The sequence below is a fragment of the Lepidochelys olivacea genome, assembly GCF_965140295.1.
Source record: "Lepidochelys olivacea isolate rLepOli2 genome assembly, chromosome: 1".
In the NCBI taxonomy this organism is placed as follows: Eukaryota; Metazoa; Chordata; order Testudines; family Cheloniidae; genus Lepidochelys; species Lepidochelys olivacea.
The window spans coordinates 338,008,578-338,026,005 of NC_140411.1; the positions used below are offsets into that span (position 1 = coordinate 338,008,578).

A 17,428-nucleotide genomic window follows, 5' to 3' on the forward strand; every position below is an offset into this window, starting at 1 on the left:
CTGGAGCTGCCAGCTCCCCATGCTGTGGGGGGTAACATCTGAAGCCATGGCCTCCCCCTGCCAGGGGGGTGACAGCTGGAGCTGCGGCCTTCCTGCACAGGGTGGGAGACAGCCAGATCCGCAGCCTCCCACCCTGGTCAGGGGACTGACAGCTGGAGCCACAGAGCTTCCTGCAGCCAGGAGAGGTTCCGGGAGGTGGGTCTGACCTGCCCTGGGAGTGGCTCCTGCAGGAGAAGAGAAAGTCCCGTCTCTCCCCAACCCCAGCCAGGACTAGCAGCTGGAGCGCTGTGCAGAGTAGAAGCCCCCGGCTGGGCACCAGATTTCAAGGGGGAGATCAGATTTCACTGTCTATGACATGTTTTTGAAGGCCATGAATTTGGTGGGGCCCTATACATAACATGTTCTTCAGCCAATCTTATCTCTCGGCAGCAAATAGTTACTAATTTGATAGCTGTCATGTAGCATTATTGATTCAGTTAACCACTTTTTCCTCGGTCTAGGACTAAAACTGAAGTATAAAATATTTTCTGTTAAACCTCATGGAAATACAGACCTGCATAAAGTATAAATGTGTCACTTATGCAGACAGATGTTATACTGGCTGCACTAGATAGTGTTTTATTTGCTTTTTCTTATTTGCTTAGTTCTGAAGCTCTTTCTCTCCAACTTTGCCACACCTCCATCTGAGCACAATAGATTGGAAGCTCAGGTTTCAAACTCTGGGTGCTTGAATTTTCCATTTGGGCAGACCCCTGCACCTGCATAAAGCCCCACTGAAGTGAATGGACCATAAGTGAATAAGAATAAGAGCCTAAAGTGAAGTACATGAATCCATCAGAGCACCCAAAACAGGGGATTGGAGCACTCGAATTTAGCAACCAGGTTAGAAAATTGGCACTGGGCACAATCTTGTGTTAAGTACCCTCAACTCCCATTGTGTTAATAGGGGTTGGAATCAATGGAAGAGGTGCTCAGAACTTTGCAGAACTGGGTCCCAAGTGTCTGGTTAATTTTATTCAGGCATTCAGATTGAGTTTTCTCCAAGATTTACTTTAATTATTTTCAATAACTTTCTCCCCAGAAAAAAATCCATCAAGATGTCTCTCTTACCCCACCATGTCTTGTGGCAAAAACAAGTGAGAAGTAGCAAATCCACAGTATCACAACAAGTAAGATAAATACTGTTATACACACTGAAAACAATTCCAAACAGTTACTAAAGGAACATTCTCAGGTCAGCTTAGGCCCAAAGTACTGGTTTTGTGAAAACAAAGGGAAATCTAGGATCAGTAGAAATAATGCCATGAATATCTTTCCTTCCAATTAAAAATGTGGGTTTAGATTTAAACATTCTCTGGCAATGACTGCAACTCCAACACTGCAGCATTGTGCTAATGCATCAGAGCCAGAAATAAAACTGACCTCTCTATTTTAATTGTAAAAGCTGAAAGCAGAACAAAAAACAAGCCAGGAATATTAATGCTGACAATAGAATCATAGAATATCAGGGTTGGAAGGGACCTCAGGAGGTCATCTAGTCCAATCCCCTGCTCAAAGCAGGACCAGTCCCCAACTAAATCATCCCAGCCAGGGCTTTGTCAAGCCTGACCTTAAAAACATCTAAGGAAGGAGATTCCACCACCTCCCTAGGTCAAATTAGATTATTAAAAATGATTTAAAAAAACAAACAAAAACCGAAGATTTTATTAATAAGATTTTTTTAATGTATTATTTTAATCCTGCCAACGTCCCTTTATTTCTTCTGAATGCTTGATTGTAAATCCTGAACGCATAGCAGCGCCACCTGCTGACAGAGGACAACAATTCCGCGATAAATGAAACTAAAGGATAAATCTTGGTCCCTTTAAAATCAGTGGGAGATTTGCCATTGATTTCACTGGATGCAATATTTGTCACTGAACGACAAAGGGCCAAGCCTACACTTAGGCTGAGCGAATCTTTAACAGTTGTCAGTGTGTAGCTCTAAAGCAGGTGTTATCAAAGTTTTTTCACAATGTGGACCACATCTTATTATAGATACAAGGCCAGCTCCTCAGTTGGTGTAAATCACTGTTGTTCCATTGGAACTAGGCTGAATTACACCAGCTGAGGATCCAGCCCCATTCCCATGGTCTAACTCCCCTCCCACACACAGCTGCACATACAGCTTCCCCTTCCATTCACAATTACGCAATATCCCAGTGATGATTACAGGGGAAAGTACTGATGTATTTTTCTGTCTTTATTGCAATAAGAGCCAGATTTTGCCACCCTTTATTCACACTGAGCACTCCTTTACTCTGCAATTACTCCCTTTGCTTTCAGTGTCAATGGTAAATTACTTCCCAACATGATTAAGGGTGGCAGAGTCTCTTTTTTTGAAAAATATTGATCACGCTGGCTGCCTTTTGCTCTTTATTCCATCTGCCGCTCCCATCTGTTCTGTTCCTTTCTCTCCTTTCTCCTCTCTATACGTTTCTCTGCCGTCTGGTCCCTCCTCCGTCTCTCCCACTGCGCGTGTTCACTGATCCCTCTTTTCCCTCTGCTCATGCTGTTCTGCAACTTGGTTGTCTCCTCCTGCTCACCTGGACGTTCTATCCAGCCATCCTTTCCATTTGCTACTTTGGATGTACTACCCAGCAGCCTGGTTACCTTCTTGCTGTCTCCCCTGGACGTTCTTCTCCCACTGGCAGATTCTGTCCAACTGGCAGCACCTCTGATGCCCTCTTGTTGATGGCTCTGACTGGTGCTTGGCAGCTGCAGTCCTTATGGGCAGCCCCTGTTTTCTCTCCTCCTACTCCTTATTTAGATGTATGAATACAGACAGCCTCTATGCAGGCACCCCAAGGATCTAGGTGCCCTTAACAATCATTTCAAAGCACTGTTAAACTTGAGGGTAAAACCGGAAGCAGCTTCCGCTATCTATATACAGCTGTGCTCAATTAGACTTTCAGCAAAAAATTACCCTTCCCCCAGCTCCACAGACTACAGTGGGAGAGTTCCTAAGCGTGCTGAAATATGGAAATGTTTTCCCAGAGAACTGGCCTTCCAGACTGGAAGGAAAACCAGTTTGCTCCATGGTATAAATTACAACAAGGAGCATTAGAAGGGCAGTGCAGAAGGCATTGCTGACCACATCAATCCTTTTAGGGTAGCACTGAGAGGCAGTTGAGGGAACATGTGTGAAACTGACTGTCCATGGTTGGGGGCAAAGTCTGTGAGACCATCTCCTAATGGGATTGAAAATGACCCACAACTTTCTCCAGGCTCCTTCTCTGCCTGGCTCCCATGCAGCCAAGTTAAATGGGCTCTATTTGCCAGTCACAGTTCCTAGAACCCCCCTTAAAGAGAGGTTCCATTCTGCAGAGGAGAGGTCATACAACTTCACTATCCACTACTGCCCTTCCCCTTTAGACCATGAGCTCCTCAGAGCATGAACTATCCTTAAAGTGTTTGCACAGCACCTACCAGCAATGAGCGCTGTTGCAAATAGATAATAATAATAATACCCTAATACTGAGCAGATTCTCTACAGGACTGGGTGGAAGGGAGGATGTGTTTTCCTCCCAGTCCTGCCCTTTGCCTTCCATCTCCTGCCACCTGCTTGCTCCATCCCAGTTCCCCACTCATGGATCCCCAGCCGTAGGGGATGCCCTCCACAGGTATGGGGAAGGGTGGCACAGTTCCTCAGAGACAGCTAATCCATAGCTCCCACTCAAGAAAATGGGTAGGACCCCACACAAAAGATCACTCGTAGGTGCGAATCCACAGGGCACAATCTGTGCCTTGTATAGTAACTTGCATTTTGCCTGGAGCAAATTGTTATCACTGACATAAAAACAAGTTTTTATCATGCAAAACCTGAAAGCCCCTAGACCAGTGGTTCTTAAATTAGGGGTGCCACTTGTTCAGGGAAAGCTCCTGGCGGGCTGGTTTGTTTACCTGCTGCGTCCGCAGGTTCGGTCAATCACAGCTCCCACTGGTTGCGGTTCGCCGCTCCAGACCAATGGGGGCTGCCGGAAGGGCGGCCAGCACATCCCTCGGCCCGCGCTGGCATTGGCCTGGAGCAGTGAACCGCGGCCACTGGGAGCTGTGATCTGCTGAACCTGCGGACGCGGCAGGTAAACAAACCAGCCAGCCAGGGGCTTTCCCCAAACAAGCGGCACCCCTAGTTTGAGAACCACTGACCTAGGTGAAAGGAGACAAACACAAGTGATGGGCTGCAACCAGTGGGTGAAGGATATGACCTTTTATAAAAGGGACATCTGATGGCTGTTATGGAAAAGCCATCAGAAGAAAAATTGCTGTGTACTTAAGGGAAAAACAAACAAACCAACAAAAAACAACCCTGCAAAGGTAATATTGGGAGCCGGGGTTCTCCCAACACCTATGGTAGCTTTATACTGATGTAACTCTGTTTATTCAGCGTTAGAAGAGAATCAGGCTCTCAGAATTGAATATAAATCCATTGAACCAAGAAAGAAATGTAAGACTATAAGGTTCATCACTCTCACTGAGCCCTGGTGGACCTAAAGATTCTCCTTATAATCCAAACCTTATTAGCCAACTTTTTTATTGGAAAATCTTTCTTTCTGTGAATCAATCTGGATTTTGCAATTTTTCATATCAATGAACTGGTGACCAATTGACATCACCCACATGGGGATTTCTTTACTTATTCTTTCTGTTGGATCAACCACTACAGAGTGACCTGACTACAGAGAGAGAGGCACGTACAAAGACAGTCCAGTTCATTACACAAGGGCCAAACCATCCCCTATGTGGATTATTCTCACATAAGGAACAAGAAAGCCCACTCATAGAATTTCCACCTGATCCTTCTGTCAGGCCATGAGGGACACCCCTGGGGAATAGACAAGGGACTCTGGCCCATCCAGAAGCAAAAGGGAATATTTGGCCCCAAATCTCAGTATTTAAAAATGAATCAACACAAAATAACAGCAACATAACCCAAGACATTTCTGGTCAAAGAACAGCAAAGTATTAAAACACCATGGCAGCCCTAGTGGTGGACTGGGACTCAGGAAACCTGGGTTGTATTTCTTGCTTGGCCACTGGCCTGCTGAGTAATCTTGAGAAAGTCATGTCACCACTCTGTGCCTCAATTTCCCCATTTATGAAATGGGAATAATATGCTGATCTCCTTTGTAAGGAGCTTTGAGATCTACTGACGAAACATGATGTATAACACATGCTGTGTTACCCTAACCCTAACCTCCGGAAATATACGGATCTGTTAACCTGAGCTTCATCTACAGTGGCATTTTGGTGAAAATCTCCCACTGTTGCTGCAGTGTCAGTGCAGTTCCGCAGCAGGAGAGCTAGAGTAGATCAGCAGCCAATTACTGAGTCACCTACACCCTCTCTGAAGAGAGTTCGACGGCATGGTGGTTAAAATGCTGTTCATGGGTACACACGAACGCTCGCCAGTTGCAAGCCCTAACGTTACAGCGTTGGTGGGAGATTTTCACAGAAGCTTCAGTGTAGACACAGCCTCAGTGATGATAAGCATCTGATATTGATGGTACCCATAAAAAAGTCATTGATTGTTACAAAGCTAAATCTATTGTTTTCCCAAGATTCAGCTGTACTCTAGAGCAGTGGTTCTCAAACTAGGGGCGCCGCTTGTTCGGAAAAAGCCCCTCGTGGGCCAGGCTGGTTTGTTTACCTGCCGCGTCCACAGGTTTGGCCGATCGCGGCTCCCACTGGCTGCGGTTCGCCACTCTAGGCCAATGGGGGCTGTGGGAAGCAGAGCGGGCCGAGGATGTGCTGGCTGCCCTTCCCGCAGCCCCCATTGGTTTGGAGCGGCGAACCGCAGCCCTTGGGAGCTGCGATCAGCCAAACCTGTGGACGTGGCAGGTAAACAAACCAGCCTGGCCCGCCAGGGGCTTTCCCCGATCGAGCGGCGCCCCTAGTTTGAGAACCACTGCTCTAGAAGCCTCAGCAAAATAAATAAATACATATATACTTAAAGTCCATCCTTGACTCCAGTGCTTCTCTCCTGTACTGATACTCTCAACTGAAACAGGTCCTGTCTATAATACTGATACTAACAGGTCCTGCTTTTAGGTCAGGATTACCTGCTATCCAAATATTCACAGGACAATTTGGATCAATACTGAGCTCTTCTGGCCTAGGGTCTAGGCTATTCTCAAGATCAGGTCCCTTAGACAGTTCAAAATTAATTTTGGGCTTCATCATGTTGCAAAACTCACCTTCATAATCATCACTTTTTCCACGCGTACCTTGATGCTGTAATAGCATTTTAAAAGCATTAATGAATTAGGTCTTGCAACACTCCTGTGAGGTAGGTGGTATCATCCCTATTTTAGACCTGGAGACTGAGACACAGAACAGCGAAGTGGCTCACCCAAGGTCATGCAGAAAGTCTTTTGCAGAGCTAGGAATAAGACCCAAGAGTCTTGACACTCAGTTCCCGATACTACACATCAGAAAATGCCGCCACATAATACTGGCATTGTGGTACTGTCATGCACTGGTATGCCAGCATTACCAGCAGGTGCACATGTTGCAATGCAGTTGTTTCTCACAGAGTAAATACAGATACATGAACATGGGGTGATAACGGCCAAAAAAGGGGGAAACACTGGAGTAAAACCACAATTTTAAAACGCTCACAAAGCAGGAGTTAAAATGTAGGAAAGATATGTATGCTATTCAATTAGTCCTGCTCTCTGTGCTAGATTGTTGTCACTTCCCACACAGCAGCTTTCTCACCCAGATAAATTTTGACACAATGAAGAGCAGAGTACTAACTTGTGATTCCATGGTAAATTTCGCTTTTTTCTCATTCCCTACAAATATTACTGCTTAATTTATTTGAAATATTATTATGTTATATTATCATGGAAATCCTCTTCTATATCTGTTCTGTATACTGGGAAATTTTTAAAATTAAGATCCAAGATCAATCCTACTGAAGACAATGGCATTACTCACATGCTTGAAGTTAAGCACATAAGTTTCTGCAGGATTGGGCTCTAAGGGTAAAATTCACTTCTCAGATCCACTCTACTTTGATATTCTGCTCTTCCTCTATGAGTGGATCTTGCGCTGACAGAGTATGGAGAACATGACATGTACAGAGAGGAGAAGTTTTGCTTTCTGTACCTGGGGCTTGAATCTGTGTTTATTGTGCACTCAAAACTCCCACTGACTTCCTTGGAAGTTATGAGTCTATAGGACTGCAGGTACTGGCTCTTCATAATATTACTTCCAAAAAACTATATAAAGAAAATATTAAGATTGCAAAGTATAGCACTGAAAAATGAGGAAATGCCAGAATTAACATGTCTATACAACCTGAATTTGCCTCTCTTTATGCTCATGCATTCTTATACAGCCTCCCTGTTCTCAGTTCCTGTTCATGGTGCCACACCAGCTCCTGACTCTTGGGAGGAACAAAGCAGGAAAACTCCAGCTGAGCCCCTGCAGCCTGGGCTGGAGCATGTTCGATGTAGGTGGAATCTTTGGAGAATTTAGCTGCTGAACGCTAAAAAGTATCTACTGAAAATGCGCAAGCTGAGATGTTTCAGGGGCTCATAACTTGGCTAACTTTGGGCACGTGTTCACGGGAATGGCAAAAGGACATCCCTGTCACTTGGGAAATTTCAAGTCCCTACTCCAAATGATGGAGGCACTAAAGCTTCTCAATAAAACTGTCATAAGAACTTTTTAACATGCGTGAAACAACGTGTTTCCCCCAACCTCATTCTGAGAAACAGCTGAATCACTTTTGCTGAAATTTCCCCGAAGTATTCCGCCTGAGGCAGACACCAGGCAAGGAAAATTTCAGCCTGAACAGCTAAATCTGGCAAAGTTATAAGGAGCCGCCAACAGGTTCTTATAATGGGACAGATCAGGCACCCTTAAACTGTACCTGTTGCTACCTCTCCTACCATAACCACAAAATATTTACAGAGAAAAAAATTTACTGAAGCAGAGAATGACTGAGGAAATTTGCTAAGCCTAACAATTATGAACTAGATCCCTTCTGAATTAGCAGACACCTCTAGTTCTTGACTGCTGGATCCAGACAACAATATATCCAGTGCATAGCCCTTCCCCTGATCCTCTTCTTGCCAAGCTATGTGACGCTTAACAAACATTAATGAAGCTTTGTAACACCCTTACAAGACATGGTGTGATATTATCTCCATCTTACAATTCACTAAATGGAGACAAAGAGAATTCTCTTTGACAAGTAAAAATGCTTAGTTTTAAAGCCCCTCTGAGACACAGTGAGAAGAGCAGAATCTAGCTAGTTTGCACATTTTATAATTCACACAAAACAAATGTGATCTCTCCCCCGTTCTCTGCAAAGATTTAATAGCACCATAGTGAAGTCTCATTTCCCTTTTACTGAATATATTACAGGATACTTAGTACAATGTGGCAGATCCTGCAGCCCATTTTCATGGGTGCAAATAGTCCTTATTCATACAAGTAGTCCTCAAAGGAACTACACAGTAAGTAAGAGTTGCAGGAATGAGCCCATTATGAAGTACTATACAGTATTCTCCTAAATAATTAAGCTACATAGATAAAAAATAAATGAACAAAACACTTTTTGTGATCCAGTCCCTTGGCCTGTTTTGTGTTGTGTCTGTTTCATTACTAATTTGCAAAATTCACTCATTCATGATAAGTCCTCCAGTCATTAAAGCCAAATAGCGAGGTTCCACTGTATTAGATTAGTAACCCCATGCACCAGCACAGTGTAAGTGTGAAGAGGGAAATGCATGAGTCTATGAAATGGGAAGGCACTGACAGAAAATGGATATACATCACTTTTTTCACTAGCATATTCCCATGAATTTCAATGGAGTTAGTCCTGAGATTATGCAAGTCCATGTGAGGGGAGAATCAGGCTCTACGACGACTTTCTGGAGAGCTGAATTTCCATTATTCTGGTTTACACAGCATCAGGAAAAAAAGGTTCCTCTGGAAAGAGATGAGAATTTATCTGAAATGTTCCCCTTCCCTTATTGATCAAGGGCAAATTTTAATAATAGGGGAATATTAACATATTCTGAGATCAGTTAAACAAGGAGAAATGCAGTGACTTTTGCCAAGAATCAAGGCACTTAAAAGCACCATCTTGCCAACAGGCAACTTCATAAATGCTGGAACTAGAGATGCAGCACCCCCAGGCTTGAAGTCGTTTCCATTATATACAGGTTCACAGTTTGATTCAATGACTCTCGGCACCCCCACTAGAAAAACTGCTCCAGCACCTCTGCGCATAGGAAGTGCTGAGGGAACAATTTGTACAGTGGGGGTGCCGAGAGCTACTGAACCAAACTGTAAACTCTGTATATGATAAAAAGGAAAGGAGGACTTGTGGCACTTCGTGAGCTTGAAGTGAGCTGTAGCTCACGAAAGCTTATGCTCAAAAAAATTGGTTAGTCTCTAAGGTGCCACAAGTACTCCTGTTCTTTTTGTGAATACAGACTAACACGGCTGCTACTCTGAAATCTGTATATGATGGAAACCACAGCAGCACCCCTAGTTCCAGCACCTATGCACCCAGGGGTGCGATGGGATACAGAAGGACCTAGACCATAGGATACAGAAGGACCTAGACCAATTGGAAGATTGGGCCAAAAGGAATCTGATGAGGTTCAATAAGGATAAGTGCAGGGTCCTGCACTTAGGACGGAAGAACCCAATGCACAGCTACAGACTAGGGACCGAATGGCTAGGCAGCAGTTCTGCAGAAAAGGACCTAGGGGTGACAGTGGACGAGAAGCTGGATATGAGTCAGCAGTGTGCCCTTGTTGCCAAGAAGGCCAATGGCATTTTGGGATGTATAAGTAGGGGCATAGCGAGCAGATCGAGGGACGTGATCGTTCCCCTCTATTCGACATTGGTGAGGCCTCATCTGGAGTACTGTGTCCAGTTTTGGGCCCCACACTTCAAGAAGGATGTGGATAAATTGGAGAGAGTCCAGCGAAGGGCAACAAAAATGATTAGGGGACTGGAACACATGAGTTATGAGGAGAGGCTGAGGGAGCTGGGATTGTTTAGCCTGCAGAAGAGAAGAATGAGGGGGGATTTGATAGCTGCTTTCAACTACCTGAAAGGGGGTTCCAAAGAGGATGGCTCTAGACTGTTCTCAATGGTAGCAGATGACAGAACGAGGAGTAATGGTCTAAAGTTGCAGTGGGGGAGGTTTAGATTGGATATTAGGAAAAACTTTTTCACTAAGAGGGTGGTGAAACACTGGAATGCGTTACCTAGGGAGGTGGTAGAATCTCCTTCCTTAGAGGTTTTTAAGGTCAGGCTTGACAAAGCCCTGGCTGGGATGATTTAACTGGGAATTGGTCCTGCTTTGAGCAGGGGGTTGGACTAGATGACCTTCTGGGGTCCCTTCCAACCCTGATATTCTATGATTCTATGATTCTATGGGGAGGTTTCTCCTCTCAGCAGGGCACACACAGAGGAGTGGGATGAGATAGAATCTCCCCTCAGCAGGGCACACAGATGGGGATGGTGTGACCTTTCTCGCGCTCTCCCCCGGCCCGCCCAGCTCCGTGAGCTTTGTGGCGCCGCGCCGCGGCGGAAGCCGGTGGGCGGGGCGGCGGCGGCTCTTCCGGCGGCTCGCTGGCTGCCTGCGCCCCGGCCCCGCTGCTGCCTCCCCCGCTCGCTGCCGCTCTCGGCGCCTCCATCCTGGTACTTCAGAGTCTCCATCCTGGTTTCTCAAGTGCCCGGACCCAAAACAGGAAGTAAGTGCGAGGGGACCCGCGGGCTGCCGGGGCCGGGAGCAGCCGGCCGCAGGGCGCGGCGGGAGAGCCCGGTGGCGGGGCGGCAGCGGGGGGCGGCGCAGCCCCTTCCTCTCACCGACGGCTGGCGGGGATAGGGAGCGGGGCTCGCAGCGGCCTCAGCTGCCGCCGCCTTCGCCGCCGGGCGAGAAGAAGCCGCGGAGACAGGAAAATGGCGTCGGAGCTCGAATGGGACCAAATGGCGGCGCTGCCGGGCGGGGAGCAGCGGGAGCCTGGCCGGGGGGCAGAGGCGGCTTCTTCCCCCACAGCGCCCCCCCTGAACCAGGGGGTGTGGGGGAGCAGCCCCCCCCCGGGGCTGTAACTCCTCGCCAGGAGGGTGGAGCTGGTGCCCGTGTGGGCGTGATTGTCACCGGGCGCGGGGGCGTTATTATTGCAACAAAACAGTGACAATGGCAAAGCAGGTGAAATATAAAATGAAAAATGCAAAGTGGTTTTTTAAAACGTATGGTAGTGAAAGCGCCCCAGAGGAGACTCGTGGTGCGGGGGAGAAGGCGCTTACGGATTATTGTTTGCGCTTTCGGGAAAAAAAAATTTTTTTTTTTTTTTGCCTTTTTCCCAGATTTTTAAACTCGTGTCTTTAAATGTTAAAAGCCCGGCTGCAAAGCATGAGTAACATTTCTTCTTTCCTGGGTCTGGTGTTTTATTCTGATAGGTGATATGATTGGGGGTTATTCTGGCAGTAGGTGTTACAGTAGGTTTCTGAAAGAGGAAATCTACAAAGAGTGAGGATTTTCACTTAAATATGGAAAATTGCCAGAACTTATTTTTTCAACTAACTTGATAATTATGCTTTAGCCATACAACCGAATGCATCCTGTTAGGAGAACACATGTATCCCTGTTTTATGTAAATGATTGTGCTTTGTTTTAGTTGTGTAATGAGTTCTGGCTATGATGATGCATAATCAATACGCTTATGGTAAATGCAAATATATCCCTCGCACTACGTCTCATTAAGCAATTCAGAAAAAGTACAGCAAAGTATATGTGTACACTGACTGAGAGAGTTACTGAAATTTTAGTTCCCAGTTAGAAGTAGAAATAGAGCATTCACATAACCTGACAAAGGTTATTTGTTGACAAACTTACAGTGTAATGTGTAGTTTGATACATTGACAATATTCAGGTAATAAGCATCTTACAAACATGAAAGATGTAGTGAAGTGCCTTCATAATGAAGTAAAAAGATACAGCTTGACAATGACTTCTTCATGTAGATGAAGACAACTGTAAGGAAAACAAAACACTGGAGTTTGTATGTGCTAGGGGTCGGCAGCCTTTCAGAACTGAATGCATCCAATGAAGTGAGCTGTAGCTCACGAAAGCTTATGCTCAAATAAATTGGTTAGTCTCTAAGGTCCCACTAGTACTCCTTTTCTTTTTGCGAATACAGACTAACACGGCTGTTACTCAGAAACCTTTCAGAATTGGTGTGCCAAGTCTTCATTTATTCACTCTTATTTAAGGTTTTATGTGCCAATAATACATTTCAATGTTTTTAGAGGGTCTCTTTCTATAAGTCCATAATATATAACTAAACTATTTTTGTATGTCAAGTAAATAAGGTTTTTAAAATGTTTAAGGAACTTCATTTAAAATTAAATTAAAATGCAGAGCCCCCCGGACCGGGCAGCATGAGTGCCACTGAAAATCAGCTCGCATGCCGCCTTCAGCACACGTGCCATAGGTTGCCTACCCCTGGTATATGCCATCTGAACATTGACTGAACTTTATAAATATAGGTTTCAGAGTAGCACCGTGTTAGTCTGTATTTGCAAAATGAACAGAGTACTTGTGGCACCTTAGAGACTAACAAATTTGTTAGTCTCTAAGGTGCCACAAGTACTCTGTTCTTTTTATACAAAGAAGAAAGGGTTTTTATATTTAAACATTTGTGTAGTCAAATAAAATCAAATTCTTTAGAGTTGGTACTGTAAATAATAGGAGTATCAGCTGAATCAGTAATATCCCACAGAGGTGTGGATCTTGCAGCAGTTATCAGGGCTGAAACCTGAAACTGGCTCCTTGCAGAGACAGTTGTAGGATCGGGGCTGAAATATTAACCATTTGTGTCAATACTTCAACATAGGTCACAGCACTCTTCTTTATAGAAGTTAATTTGTATGTTCAGCTATGCCTCTCAAAGCATCAGAGCTGTGGCTTTCCATTATCATAATTACAGTAGGTATAATACTGAACAACTTTTCATATTTGCTAGTGTATTATGAAATATTAATGTATCTAAAGGTGAAGAGACAATTTTGAACATTAATAAAGAGTTGTAATTGAAATACTTTTTCTTTAGTGTTTGTTAGTGTATACCAATCTATCAAGCTTTTCTTCACACCTATCCCGGTAGTATTTGAGAGCCTCAGAAATGGCCAGTGGTCCAATTTTCCATTGTTCTATATGATGGATGAAGGCATGCTCTCTGCTTCATATTGCAATGGTTGGCTAAAACTGTGTACTGGCACACCAGTACATCTGGAATACCTCATAAATTATTGGTCTGACCCAATATGGTCACTCTTATCTAGCCCAGTATCCTGTCTTTCGACAGCGGCCAATGATTTTGTTGGGGATTGGTCCTGCTTTGAGCAGGGGTTTGGACTAGATGACCTCCTGAGGTCCCTTCCAAACCTGATATTCTATGATTCTGTGAACACCAGGTGCTTTAGAGGGAATGAACGGAACAGGTAATCATCAAGTGATATGTTCCCTGTCACCCATTTCCCAGCTTTTGGCACCATCCCTGCCATCCTGGCTAATAGCCATTAATGGAACTTTTTTGAACCCTATTATAGTCTTGGCCTTCACAACATCCTCAGGCAAAGAGATCCACAGGTTGACTGTGTGTCTGAAGAAATATTTCCTTTTGTTTGTTTGAAACCTGCTGCCTATTAATTTCATTTGGTGACCCCTAGTTTTTGTGTTAGGAAAAGGAGTAAATAACACTTTCTTATTTACTTTCTCCACACCAGTCATGATTGTGTAGACCTCTACTATATCCCCCCTTAGTTGTCTCTTTTCCAAGCTGAAAAGTCCCAGTCTTGTTAATCTCTCCTCATATTGATAATTAATCTCTCCTTGTTCCTCCTTTGACTTCATGAAGTTGTCAATTTTATGCTGGTGTAAATGAGAACAGTTTGTCTCAACATGTGTCTACTATACCTTCTATCTCTGTGATAACCCATCTGTATAAATGTTTGTTATAAATGCTGCTTTTGAACTCGGTTGACTTCATTTCAAATCATTTAAAATAAATCATGACATATAGAGTGAATTTCCATAGAAAACCTCTTACATGGAATCTCTGTGTTTGGGCTGACCCCCCCCCCCAACATTCCCCCCACTTTTGCAGCTATTTAAGAAGATTTCTTTGTGACAGATTTTTTTGAATCTGAAATACTTAACTGCTGGGTCTAATTTTGCTGTTATTGCACCATATGCTATTTGGACAACCAGAAGCGGCCATTGTGAGCAAGAAGTCATCTTGTTTATGTAGTAGTTTTTACAAATGTGTGCCAGGTGACCAGTGAAAACTGCTGATTATGATTGCATATGTATTTATTAACTTATTGACTTTTTAATGAGAACACATTCAGAACACATCAAAAGAGCTGATATAGCTTTAAAGTACAAGGTATTGTAGGTTGTGTTATAATTAGGGCTGTCGATTAATCGCAGTTAACCCATGCAATTAAAAATATAATCATGATTAATCGCAGTTTTAATTGAAATGCTAAACAATAAAATACCAATTGAAATGTGTTAAATATTTTTGGATGTTTTTCTACATGTTCAAATATATCTCTTTCAATTACAACACAGAATGCAAAGTGTATGGTGCTCACTTTCTATTTTTATTACAAATATTTGCACTGTTAAAATGATAAAAGAAATAGTATTTTTCAGTTCACCTCAGACAAGTACTGTAATGCGCTCTCTAGCGTGAAAGTGCAACTTATAAATGTAAATTTATTTTGTTACATAACTCCACTCAAAAACAAAACAATGTAAAACTTTAGAGCCTATAAGTCCACTCAGTCATACTTCTTATTTAGCGAATCACTAAGAGAAACAAGTTTGTTTATGTTTATAGAAAATAATGCTGCCTGCTTCTTATTTACAATATCACCTGAAAGTGAGAACAGGTGTTCACATGGCACTGTTGTAGCTGGCATTGCAAGGTATTTATGTGCCAGATATGCTAAACATTCATATGCCTCTTCATGCTTTGGCTACTGTTCCAGAGGACGTGCTTCCATACTGATGATGCGCGTTAAAAAAATAATGCATTAATTAAATTTGTGGAGAATTGTATGTCTCCTAGTCTGGTTTACCCCCATTCTGCCATATACTTCATGTTAAAGCAGTCTCAGATGACAACCCAGCACATCTTTGTTTAGGAACACTTTCACTGCAGATTTGACAAAACACAAAGAAGGAACCAATGTGAGATTTCTAAAGATAGCTACAGCATTCAACCTAAGGTTTAAGAAGCTGAAGTGGCTTCCAAAATCTGAGAGGGATAAGGTGTGGAGCATGCTTTCAAAAGTTTTAAAAGAGCAACCCTTTGACGTGGAAACCACAGAACCCAAATCACCACTAAAGAATATCAACCTTCTGCTTGTGGCATCTCCCTCAGATGATGAAAATGAACATGCATCTGTCTGCTCTGGATCATTATCAAGCAGAACTCATCATCAGCATGGACGCGTGTCCTCTGTAATGGTGGTTGAAGCATGAGGGGACATCTGAATCTTTAGCACTTCTGACATGAAAAACTTGCGATACCGCCTACACCACCACCATGGGAATGCTTGTGACCTTGTAAACAAGAAGCACACAGCATTATCTGCTGCAAATGTAAACAAACTTGTTTGTCTGAGCTATTGGCTGAACAAGAAGTAGGACTAAGTGGACTTGTAGGCTATAAACTTTTACATTAATGCAGTTTTTTTTTTACATGATTCAACATTTGTAAGTTCAACTTTAATGAAAGAGATTGCACTACAGTACTTGTATTAGGTGAATTGAAAAATACCATTTCTCTACTATTTCTCTACAGTGGGCACTGTACACTTAGTATTCTGTATTGTAATTGAAATCAATATATTTGAAAATGTACAGAACATCCAAAAATATTTAAATAAATGGTATTATATTATTGTTTAACAATGTGATTAATCGCATGATTAATTTTTTTTAATCTCTTGACAGCCCTAGTTAAATGTCGGTTACAATGGTGATAGCCTTGAATAACTACACTGATGTCCTATCGATTCGAATGTAGTTGCTCCAGTTTAATTTTACTGTATCTAATAGCATCTTGTAGCAAAAAATCAAACTTTAAAAAGAAATACATTTTTACCCAGTGAAATTAGCAGTGTGGATCCATTGAAAAAGGACCCATTTGTGGCACTTGACGGGAGGACTAGATCTGAAATCAAGTTAGTAGGTAGAAGGCTATTGCCACTACTTTGTTCATTTCCTGATGATTAAAAGGTCATATTTCTTAAATTTAGTTCAGAGTAAGCATTAGATCCAATAATGAGTGTATAAAAACAGTTTCCGCGGGACTTGCTGTTGTCCCCAGTACAGTTACGTGGTGAAATCTCATGACTGACAGCACTATAGAACTTTTGTTACTGAAAATCACAATTCTGATGACTTAATGTAAAATCAGCTTTGTCAGAGATTAGGTGAACCTACTGTACACCCCGTAATTTTCTGAAACAGGTTTACATTACTGCACTATGTAGTTTCAGTGGACTAGCTGCTATGAACAATAATGCCTGAATCTTTACTATCCATATTAAGAAAAAAAACATTAAAACATTCTGCCCATAAGCATTGTTTAACCCACACAATATTTTCGGTTTCATAGAGAACTGTTTAAATCCCATATAATTTTTAATTTGCAGCTAAGATTGTTCAGGTGCACTTCTTAACAAAGCAATCCGTAAAATCTAGGAAATCACTTATTTAGGTAAAATTAGGATCCAAACCATTCACATGCTATCTATCGTCACAACCACTCATAATAAATATTCGTACTATTCCCCTTTATCCACCCAACATTATATTATTTTCTAGTACAAACCTACACCCTTCCACATAGCACACAAAATCAAACACAGTATGTACTCACATTTCTTAAGTTTGTTTATGGAAGATGCATAAAAGGATGAGCAGGATAGCAAACTGTATGAGAGACTAAAAAAGATGATGTTTTGGAGATGGAGAAATTGTATGTTGGTAATGTCAAAATTGTAGATTATCAGAAATAATTATAGGGCCATGACTGTGCGTTTGACTTTTTTGAGTAAATGGATTGTGGATGGAAGTAGTTTTTGTGTTGGAAGAGATTTATGTTGTGCCTGCGCTGAAGGAACCTTAACCGTGATGTAGTGCCAATGGTAAGATTCAGCAGTCATCGTGATAAATTGAAGACCTCCAGGAAGAATGTTTTCCCTGCAGTCAGTATCAAGGAGGTCTTCATTAGAATGCATTGTCTCCTGCAGCATCACTCTGCACTCTGCTGTGTTCTGTATAAGAATGGTAGCCTATCAGTGAATTGTCTGTCGGGGTCAGTATTCA

The 17,428-nt window shown here is 42.9% G+C and overlaps 1 protein-coding gene across 2 annotated transcripts in view; it reads left to right on the forward strand.

Moving 5' to 3' along the window:
• The first annotated feature begins 10,648 nt into the window (after positions 1–10,648).
• The window catches only part of DMTF1 (cyclin D binding myb like transcription factor 1), a 56,097-nt gene continuing 49,317 nt past the window's right edge, over positions 10,649–17,428 (forward strand). Inside the window, exon 1 of one of the 2 annotated variants that reach the window (XM_084617882.1) lies at positions 10,649–10,769. The gene's annotated coding sequence lies outside the window, so the exon portion shown is untranslated. The other variant, XM_084617880.1, reaches the window with a different exon arrangement.